Raw genomic sequence first — 11,930 nt, forward strand, 5'->3', positions numbered from 1 at the left:
TAAAGACATCAATGTTAAAGGCTAGAGACGCTAAATTTCATCTCTACGTGGTTGTAAAGACGCTGCTATAAAGCGTTGTAGGAGCGTCTTCTTATGCACCGTCTCAAATTTCGTAAAGACGTATTGTCCAGCGTCCCTAAACAAAAATAAGACATTTTCAAAAACGTGTTTACTCGAATAGAGACGCTTTGTAAATACCCAACATATCATCTCTACCGGCATTGAGACACTTTTATTGCATCCTTGGACGGATATTATGTTGTGTTAAATATAAATTAATTTATTCTTCAAATTTTTGCAAAAATTGCACGAGTGCACAACATATGACTAATCATATTTTATCCATCAATAGACAGAAGGCATTACAAAAACATAGTGCACCGCAGAAAAAAAATCAATATATTATCATTTGATGGCAACTGCACTTTACAAGTTAAATGTACATCCTTACAAAGATTTACATACAGCACTAAATAATAGAGTACAATTGAACTTTTTTTTTGAACAAACAGTACAATTAAACTTTTTTGTATATTTTTCATAACGAACGGGATTAAATCTGTTAGATCTCCAAATCATCTGTCTGGTTCACTGCTTATGCAGACCTTCTTTTCTCTCTACTATGCCGCTTGAAAAATCTTCACAAATAGTATCCTGCAATGCGATAACTACACGAGCAAACATCAATAGGTATTCTACGTACTACTCTACCAATTTTAGAGCGACTTAATAATATTCTATGATCTCAGAGTAATACTACCATTTACCGTGTGCAGCATTATTTTTTACCCTGGAGATCCAATATGATAGAAGACTACACGTGCATATACTAGATGAGTCCAGCCAAACTTGATTCCGTCTGTAGATAAAACCAAAATCCAAAATGACAAGGCGTCAGTTCCAGTACATAATTCGAATCCAGAAGATAAAATTTACGTTCTGCTTGGCCGATGCAATAGGTGCGTAGCTTTGCATACCACCTCCACGTGTTGGCTCGTTCATTCAGTGAAAATATACCTCAATATCCATGATCAACAGAAAAATAAGAGGACGGACACTAATCTGCATCAGATAAAAAAATGTTCCAGAGATCTTAGAGGGGATAAAGCGGAATTGGTAATTACTTGCAGAGAGGAATAAGGAGGCTAGGGGCAATGAGGAATGATGATCGACTCCAGCGGAAAGGAACAATTAATGGACTCCAACACTCGCCAACAAAGAGCTAATTTAATCGGCAAGGAAGAACTCACCCGATTCAACGATGACCGAGTCAGCAACCGGATTTATCCTCAGAATCGTAGTCGCATGGATCTCCATAGATGCATAGTACTTAGCACCTATGGCCGCCGGAGTGATAGTTCGACTTGATTGGTTAGCGCCGCGGCCGGCGGCTTAGGTTAATCTTGGGGCGGGGAATACAACTACTTGGCCTAATCCTGGGTGACTGCAGATCTGTAGGTTATTAATAGTTAAGTATTTTTTTTAATTAGTGTGTAAATCCCAAGTTTAGGACGATATGTGGTGCGTCTCAACAAACGTCTTAACAAACAACTCGACTATGGATGTAGGGACGAAATAAAAAGCGTCAAATGCATAGCGTCTCTACATGACTTTTTTCTTATAGTGTCTTGAAGTACTATTCATGAAAAGTCTTTGCTTTATGATTCATTTGTTTACTCATGTCATTACCATTGTTTTGATCGCTGCATTCATTACATATGCTTACAATAGTATGATCAAGGTTATGATGGCATGTCACTCCAGAAATTATCTTTGTTATCGTTTACCTGCTCGGGACGAGCAGGAACTAAGCTTGGGGATGCTAATACGTCTCCGACGTATCGATAATTTCTTATGTTCCATGCCACATTATTGATGATATCTACATGTTTTATACACATTATATGTCGTATTTATGCATTTTCCGGCACTAACCTATTAACAAGATGCTGAAGAGCCAGTTGCTGTTTTCTGCTGTTTTTGGTTTCAGAAATCCTACAAAGGAAATATTCTCGGAATTGGACGAAATCAACGCCCAGGGTCCTATTTTTGCACGAAGCTTCCAGAAGACCGAGGGGGAAAGGAAGTGGGGCCACGAGGCGCCGCCACACTAGGGCGGCGCGGCCCAGGTCTTGGCCGCGCGGCCCTAGCGTGTGGGGCCCTCGTGTGGCCCCCCGCGTTGCCCTTCCGCCTACTTAAAGCCTTCGTCGCGAAACCCTCTGGACCGAGAGCCACGATACGGAAAACTCCATCGAGACGCCGCCGCCGCCAATCCCATCTCGGGGATTCAGGAGATCGCCTCCGCACCTGCCGAGAGGGGAATCATCTCCCGGAGGACTCTTCACCGCCATGGTCGCCTCCGGAGTGATGAGTGAGTAGTTCACCCCTGGACTATGGGTCCATAGCAGTAGCTAGATGGTCGTCTTCTCCTTATGTGCTTCATTGTTGGATCTTGTGAGCTGCCTAACATGATCAAGATCATCTATCTGTAATGCTATATGTTGTGTTTGTCGGGATCCGATGGATAGAGAATACTATGTTATGTTAATTATCAATCTATTACCTATGTGTTGTTTATGATCTTGCATGCTCTCCGTTATTAGTAGAGGCTCTGGCCAAGTTTTTGCTCTTAACTCCAAGAGGGAGTATTTATGCTCGATAGTGGGTTCATGCCTCCATTAAATCTGGGACAGTGACAGAAAGTTCTAAGGTTGTGGATGTGTTGTTGCCACTAGGGATAAAACATTGATGCTATGTCCAAGGATGTAGTTGTTGATTACATTACGCACCATACTTAATGCAATTGTCTGTTGTTTGCAACTTAATACCGGAAGGGGTTCGGATGATAACCTAAAGGTGGACTTTTTAGGCATAGATGCATGCTGGATAGCGGTCTATGTACTTTGTCGTAATGCCCAATTAAATCTCACAATACTTATCATATCATGTATGTGCATTGTCATGCCCTCTCTATTTGTCAATTGCCCGACTGTAATTTGTTCACCCAACATGCTATTTATCTTATGGGAGAGACACCTCTAGTGAACTGTGGACCCCGGTCCTATTCTTTACATCGCATACAATCTACTGCAATTGTTCTTTACTGTTCTTCGCAAACAATCATCTTCCACACAATACGGTTAATCCTTTGTTACAGCAAGCCGGTGAGATTGACAACCTCACTGTTTCGTTGGGGCAAAGTACTTTGGTTGTGTTGTGCAGGTTCCACGTTGGCGCCGGAATCCCTGGTGTTGCGCCGTACTACATCCCTCCGCCATCAACCTTCAACGTGCTTCTTGGCTCCTCCTGGTTCGATAAACCTTGGTTTCTTTCTGAGGGAAAACTTGCTACTGTCTGCATCACACCTTCCTCTTGGGGTTCCCAACGGACGTGTGTCAACTGCACGCATCAGGGGTAGATACATGATTTGTCTGGTTTGAATATGTCTAAACCTTGTTTATAAACTTGAATGCTTACTATATGACATCAGAAGACCATGTGCTTTTGTTTTTCATTTTTCTAATTTTTTTCCGAATTTTATGCCCATTTGAATCTTGGTGAAATCCTAGGTTTGACCAAGATTTAAACAAGTTTCAAACATGAAAATTTCCTTGTTTGAAACCCAAAACCACTTCTCTTCATGATTGACTTCATAAGACATAGTTTAGGGTTAGGGGTAGATATATACATGATTTTTCTGGTTTGAGTATGCCTAGACCTTGTTTATCAACTTGAATGCTTACTATATGACATAAGAAGACTATATGCTTTTTTTCATTTTTCTGTTTTTTTAATTTTATGCCCGTTTGAATCTTTTGGTCAAATCTTAGCTAGGTTTGACCACTATTTAACCAAGTTTAAGACATGAAAATGAAAAGGGAAGCCTGCATCCTTCTTTTAGTCACTCTAAAATGAATTTTGTAAGAGGTTTTTGAAATTTCCATGTTTGAAACCCAAAACCACTTCTCTTCATGATTGACTTCATAAGACAGAGTTTAGGGTTAGGGGTAGATATATACATGATTTTTTCTGGTTTGAATATGTCTAGACCTTGTTTATCAACTTTAATGCTTACTATATGACATAAGAATGCTATGTGCTTTGGTTTTTCATTCTTTTCATTTTTTTATGAATTTTTATGCCCATTTGAATCTTGGTCAAATCCTAGGTTTGATAATGATTAAAACAAGTTTAAAACATGAATATGAAAAATTAAGCATCTATCCTTCTTAAGTCACTCCAAAATGTAACTCTTGGGAGGGTTTTTGAAATTTCCATGTTTGAAACCAAAAACCACTTCTCTTCATGCATGCTTGACTTCATAAGACAGAGTTTAGGGTTTTAGGGGTAGATATATACATGATTTTCTGGTTTGAATATGTCTAGACCTTGTTTATCAACTTGAATGCTTACTATATATATGACATAAGAATGCTATGTCCTTTGTTTTTTCATTCTTTTGATTTTCTTCTGAATTTTTATGTCCATTTGAATCTTTTGGTCAAATCCTAGGTTTGACCAAGATTTAAACAAGTTTAAAACATGAAAATGAAAAGGGAAGCTTGTATCCTTCTTAGTCACTCTAAAATGAAGTTTTTGGGAGGTTTTTGAAATTACCATGTTTGAAACCCAAAACCACTTCTCTTCATGCTTGACTTCATAAGACAGAGTTTAGGGTTAGGGGTAGATACATGATTTTGTATGGTTTGAATATGTCTAGACCTTGTTTATCAACTTGAATGCTTACGATATGACATAAGAAGACTATGTACTTTGGTTTTCATTTTTCTGATTTTTTTAATTTTTGTGTCCATTTGAATCTTGGTCAAATCCTAGGTTTGACCAAGATTTAAACAAGTTTAAAACATGAAAATTAAAATGTAATCATGGATCCTTCTTAGTCACTCTAAAATGAAGCTTTTGGGATGTTCTTGAAATTTCCATGTTTGAAACCCAAAACGACTTCTCTACATGCATGCTTGACTTAAGACAGAGTTTAGCTAGGGTTAGGGGGTAGATACATGATTTTCCTGGTTTGAATATGTCTAGACCTTGTTTATCAACTTAGTTGAATGCTTACTATATGACATAAGAAGACTATGTGCCTTGGTTTTTCATTTTTTATTTTTTTAAAATTCTTATGCCCATTTGAATCTTGGTCAAATCCTAGGTTTGACCATGGTTTTAACAAATTTAAATCAAGAATATAAAAATTAAGCATATATCCTTTTTAGTCACACCAAAATGTAAATCTTGGGAGGGTTCTTGAAATTTGCATGTTTGAAACCAAAAACCACTTCTCTTCTCATGCATGCTTGACTTCATAAGATAGAGTTTAGGGTTAGGGGTAGATATATATATGATTTTCTGGTTTGAATATGTCTAGGCCTTGTTTATCAACTTGAATGCTTACTATATATATGACATATAAGAATGCTATGTCCTTTGTTTTTTTCATTCTTTTGATTTTTTTTTCTGAAATTTTATGCCAATTTGAATCTTTTGGTCAAATCCTAGGTTTGACCAAGATTTAAACAAGTTTAAAACATGAAAATGAAAAGGGAAGCCTGCATCCTTCTTAGTCACTCTAAAATCAACTTAATTGAGAATGCTTACTATATGACATAAGAAGACTATGTGCCTTGGTTTTTCATTTTTTGATTTTTTTAAAATTCTTATGCCCATTTGAATCTTGGTCAAATCCTAGGCTTGACCATGGTTTAAACAAATTTAAATCATAAATATAAAAAATTAAGCATATATCCTTCTTAGTCACTCCAAAATGTAAATCTTGTGAGGGTTCTTGAAATTTCCATGTTTGAAACCAAAAACCACTTCTCTTCATGCATGCTTGACTTCATAAGACAGAGTTTAGGGTTGGGGTAGATATATACATGATTTTTCTGGTTTGAATATGTCTAGACCTTGTTTATCAACTTGATGCTTACTATATGACATAAGAAAACTATGTGTTTTCGTTTTTCATTTTTCTGATTTTTTTATGCCCATTTGAATCTTGGTCAAATCCTAGGTTTGACCAAGATTTAAACAAGTTTAAAACATGAAAATGAAAAGGGAAGCATGTATCCTTCTTAGTCACTCTAAATGAAGTTTTTGGGAGGTTTTTGAAATTTCCATCTTTGAAACCCAAAACGACTTCTTTTCACGATTGACTTCATAAGACAGAGTTTAGGGTTAGGGGTAGATATATACATGATTTTTTCTGGTTTGAATATGTCTAGACCTTGTTTATCAACTTTAATGCTTACTATATGACATAAGAATGCTATGTGCTTTGGTTTTTCATTCTTTTCATTTTTTTTATGAATTTTTATGCCCATTTGAATCTTGGTGAAATCCTAGGTTTGACAATGATTAAAACAAGTTTAAAACATGAATATGAAAAATTAAGCATCTATCCTTCTTAAGTCACTCCAAAATGTAACTCTTGGGAGGGTTTTTGAAATTTCCATGTTTGAAACCAAAAACCACTTCTCTTCATGCATGCTTGACTTCATAAGACAGAGTTTAGGGTTTTAGGGGTAGATATATACATGATTTTCTGGTTTGAATATGTCTAGACCTTGTTTATCAACTTGAATGCTTACTATATATATGACATAAGAATGCTATGTCCTTTGTTTTTTCATTCTTTTGATTTTTTTCTGAATATTTATGTCCATTTGAATCTTTTGGTCAAATCCTACGTTTGACCAAGATTTAAACAAGTTTAAAACATGAAAATGAAAAGGGAAGCTTGTATCCTTCTTAGTCACTCTAAAATGAAGTTTTTGGGAGGTTTTTGAAATTACCATGTTTGAAACCCAAAACCACTTCTCTTCATGCTTGACTTCATAAGACAGAGTTTAGGGTTAGGGGTAGATACATGATTTTGTATGGTTTGAATATGTCTAGACCTTGTTTATCAACTTGAATGCTTACGATATGACATAAGAAGACTATGTACTTTGGTTTTCATTTTTCTGATTTTTTTAAATTTTGTGTCCATTTGAATCTTGGTCAAATCCTAGGTTTGACCAAGATTTAAACAAGTTTAAAACATGAAAATTAAAAGGTAATCATGGATCCTTCTTAGTCACTCTAAAATGAAGCTTTTGGGATGTTCTTGAAATTTCCATGTTTGAAACCCAAAACGACTTCTCTACATGCATGCTTGACTTAAGACAGAGTTTAGCTAGGGTTAGGGGGTAGATACATGATTTTCCTGGTTTGAATATTTCTAGACCTTGTTTATCAACTTAGTTGAATGCTTACTATATGACATAAGAGGACTATGTGCCTTGGTTTTTCATTTTTTATTTTTTTAAAATTGTTATGCCCATTTGAATCTTGGTCAAATCCTAGGTTTGACCATGGTTTTAACAAATTTAAATCATGAATATAAAAATTAAGCATATATCCTTTTTAGTCACTCCAAAATGTAAATCTTGGGAGGGTTCTTGAAATTTGCATGTTTGAAACCAAAAACCACTTCTCTTCTCATGCATGCTTGACTTCATAAGATAGAGTTTAGGGTTAGGGGTAGATATATACATGATTTTCTTATTTGAATATGTCTAGGCCTTGTTTATCAACTTGAATGCTTACTATATATATGACATATAAGAATGCTATGTCCTTTGTTTTTTTCATTCTTTTGATTTTTTTTCTGAAATTTTATGCCAATTTGAATCTTTTGGTCAAATCCTAGGTTTGACCAAGATTTAAACAAGTTTAAAACATGAAAATGAAAAGGGAAGCCTGCATCCTTCTTAGTCACTCTAAAATCAACTTAATTGAGAATGCTTACTATATGACATAAGAAGACTATGTGCCTTGGTTTTTCATTTTTTGATTTTTTTAAAATTCTTATGACCATTTGAATCTTGGTCAAATCCTAGGCTTGACCATGGTTTAAACAAATTTAAATCATAAATATAAAAATTAAGCATATATCCTTCTTAGTCACTCCAAAATGTAAATCTTGGGAGGGTTCTTCAAATTTTCATGTTTGAAACCAAAAACCACTTCTCTTCATGCATGCTTGACTTCATAAGACAGAGTTTAGGGTTGGGGTAGATATATACATGATTTTTCTGGTTTGAATATGTCTAGACCTTGTTTATCAACTTGATGCTTACTATATGACATAAGAAAACTATGTGTTTTCGTTTTTCATTTTTCTGATTTTTTTATGCCCATTTGAATCTTGGTCAAATCCTAGGTTTGACCAAGATTTAAACAAGTTTAAAACATGAAAATGAAAAGGGAAGCATGTATCCTTCTTAGTCACTCTAAATGAAGTTTTTGGGAGGTTTTTGAAATTTCCATCTTTGAAACCCAAAACCACTTCTCTTCATGATTGACTTCATAAGACAGAGTTTAGGGTTAGGGGTAGATATATACATGATTTTTCTGGTTTGAATATGTCTAGACCTTGTTTATCAACTTTAATGCTTACTATATGACATAAGAATGCTATGTGCTTTGGTTTTTCATTCTTTTCATTTTTTTATGAATTTTTATGCCCATTTGAATCTTGGTCAAATCCTAGGTTTGACAATGATTAAAACAAGTTTAAAACATGAATATGAAAAATTAAGCATCTATCCTTCTTAAGTCACTCCAAAATGTAACTCTTGGGAGGGTTTTTTAAATTTCCATGTTTGAAACCAAAAACCACTTCTCTTCATGCATGCTTGACTTCATAAGACAGAGTTTAGGGTTTTAGGGGTAGATATATACATGATTTTCTGGTTTGAATATGTCTAGACCTTGTTTATCAACTTGAATGCTTACTATATATATGACATAAGAATGCTATGTCCTTTGTTTTTTCATTCTTTTGATTTTTTTCTGAATTTGTATGTCCATTTGAATCTTTTGGTCAAATCCTAGGTTTGACCAAGATTTAAACAAGTTTAAAACATGAAAATGAAAAGGGAAGCTTGTATCCTTCTTAGTCACTCTAAAATGAAGTTTTTGGGAGGTTTTTGAAATTACCATGTTTGAAACCCAAAACCACTTCTCTTCATGCTTGACTTCATAAGACAGAGTTTAGGGTTAGGGGTAGATACATGATTTTGTATGGTTTGAATATGTCTAGACCTTGTTTATCAACTTGAATGCTTATGATATGACATAAGAAGACTATGTACTTTGGTTTTCATTTTTCTGATTTTTTAAATTTTGTGTCCATTTGAATCTTGGTCAAATCCTAGGTTTGACCAAGATTTAAACAAGTTTAAAACATGAAAATTAAAAGGTAATCATGGATCCTTCTTAGTCACTCTAAAATGAAGCTTTTGGGATGTTCTTGAAATTTCCATGTTTGAAACCCAAAACGACTTCTCTACATGCATGCTTGACTTAAGACAGAGTTTAGCTAGGGTTAGGGGGTAGATACATGATTTTCCTGGTTTGAATATGTCTAGACCTTGTTTATCAACTTAGTTGAATGCTTACTATATGACATAAGAAGACTATGTGCCTTGGTTTTTCATTTTTTATTTTTTTTAAATTCTTATGCCCATTTGAATCTTGGTCAAATCCTAGGTTTGACCATGGTTTTAACAAATTTAAATCATGAATATAAAAATTAAGCATATATCCTTTTTAGTCACTCCAAAATGTAAATCTTGGGAGGGTTCTTGAAATTTGCATGTTTGAAACCAAAAACCACTTCTCTTCTCATGCATGCTTGACTTCATAAGATAGAGTTTAGGGTTAGGGGTAGATATATACATGATTTTCTGGTTTGGATATGTCTAGGCCTTGTTTATCAACTTGAATGCTTACTATATATATGACATATAAGAATGCTATGTCCTTTGTTTTTTTCATTCTTTTGATTTTTTTCTGAAATTTATGCCAATTTGAATCTTTTGGTCAAATCCTAGGTTTGACCAAGATTTAAACAAGTTTAAAACATGAAATGAAAAGGGAAGCCTGCATCCTTCTTAGTCACTCTAAAATCAACTTAACTGAGAATGCTTACTATATGACATAAGAAGACTATGTGCCTTGGTTTTTCATTTTTTGATTTTTTTAAAATTCTTATGCCCATTTGAATCTTGGTCAAATCCTAGGCTTGACCATGGTTTAAACAAATTTAAATCATAAATATAAAAATTAAGCATATATCCTTCTTAGTCACTCCAAAATGTAAATCTTGGGAGGGTTCTTGAAATTTCCATGTTTGAAACCAAAAACCACTTCTCTTCATGCATGCTTGACTTCATAAGACAGAGTTTAGGGTTGGGGTAGATATATACATGATTTTTCTGGTTTGAATATGTCTAGACCTTGTTTATCAACTTGATGCTTACTATATGACATAAGAAAACTATGTGTTTTCGTTTTTCATTTTTCTGATTTTTTTTATGCCCATTTGAATCTTGGTCAAATCCTAGGTTTGACCAAGATTTAAACAAGTTTAAAACATGAAAATGAAAAGGGAACCATGTATCCTTCTTAGTCACTCTAAATGAAGTTTTTGGGAGGTTTTTGAAATTTCCATCTTTGAAACCCAAAACCACTTCTCTTCATGATTGACTTCATAAGACATAGTTTAGGGTTAGGGGTAGATACATGATTTGTATGGTTTGAATATGTCTAGACCTTGTTTATCAACTTTAATGCTTACTATATGACATAAGAAGACTATGTGCTTTGGTTTTTCATTTTTCTATTTTTTTTTATTTTCCGCCCATTTGAATCTCTGTCAAATCCTAGGTTTGACCAAGATTTAGAGAAGTTTAACACGTGAAAACGAATAAGTAAGCATGGATCCTTCTTATTCACTCCAAAATGTACCAATTGATTGATGTGTTAACTTTGCTTCATGGAAAAATTAATGTCATGTAAATGAGTTAACTTGGATTTCCTACCCTTGAATCCATAGGAAACTTTGTTCTAATGCACTATAATAATCAACCGAGTTTTTACACCAACAGGTATGTCACTTACGTGTGGTGCCCATGCGTGAGGTCCCGCACTTCAGTGAGACAGTGACCACAAGTCACGTGCAATAGGTACGCAAACTCCCAGCCATTTTCTTTGTCAAGAGAAGACGCATCAGGATGTGTATTGGAAGCCTCTGGGTCCTTCAGGACCCTTCGGTTGTCCCTCTCACAAAAAGAACAAATCTCTCTCATTCTCGGCCTCGCTCGACTCGCTCGCTCGCACCTCCTGCTCACTGACAAACCCTGCACAACAGTCAACATCATCACCCAAAAAAGGGGAGACACCATAATACTCTCCCTTCTTCTCTCCTTCCGAGTGATCCCTCTTCCTCCGAGTTTCACTCGACGGGCAAACACATATGTGCTGCATAGTAATAATAAAAAGGTACTCCGTAGAAAAATCGACCTACGAATCTATAATTAAATAGGTTAAACTAGGGTTTTCCCAGTACTACAGATCAAGGTTCAAAAAAATCCAACTACGGGGTTCGAACAACCCCATTTCTAATCAAAGATTTTTTTCGACGTCATCCAAATGGCCTCAAACTATAGCATGGGCGGATCCAGACTATAGCCAAGGGGGTAGCTGCCCCCACTCAATTTTCTGAAATCTTGTAATATGTTAAGCTAAAGGCTGGTTTGCCAGCACTTAGAAATGATATTTGCATCACTTATCATATGTTTGCCCATTTGAATCTTGTCAAATCCTAGATTTGACCAAGATAATGTAAACAAGTTTAAAACATGAAAATGAAAAGGGAAGCTTGTATCCTTCTTAGTCACTCTAAAATGAAGTTTTGGGAGGTTTTTGAAATTTCCATGTTTGAAACCCAAAACCACTTCTCTTCATGCTTGACTTCATAAACATGAAAATGAAGACTATTTGCTAACGGAGGGAGTAAGCACTCTTGCTATCAAAAGTACCAAACGATGCATACCAAAATGATTTTTTAGAGGAATACTAGT

The 11,930-nt window shown here is 35.2% G+C and overlaps 1 long non-coding RNA gene across 1 annotated transcript; it reads right to left on the bottom strand.

Moving 5' to 3' along the window:
• Positions 1 to 420: 420 nt before the first annotated feature.
• On the bottom strand, positions 421 to 1,395 carry LOC127329866 (uncharacterized). The gene is made up of 4 exons (XR_007869038.1): positions 1,251 to 1,395; positions 978 to 1,062; positions 768 to 859; positions 421 to 668 (listed from the first exon to the last, which is right to left on the bottom strand). It is a non-coding gene; the product is annotated as an uncharacterized lncRNA (long non-coding RNA).
• Positions 1,396 to 11,930: the final 10,535 nt, after the last annotated feature.

This window comes from Lolium perenne, chromosome 2, assembly GCF_019359855.2.
Source record: "Lolium perenne isolate Kyuss_39 chromosome 2, Kyuss_2.0, whole genome shotgun sequence".
Classification (NCBI taxonomy): Eukaryota; Viridiplantae; Streptophyta; class Magnoliopsida; order Poales; family Poaceae; genus Lolium; species Lolium perenne.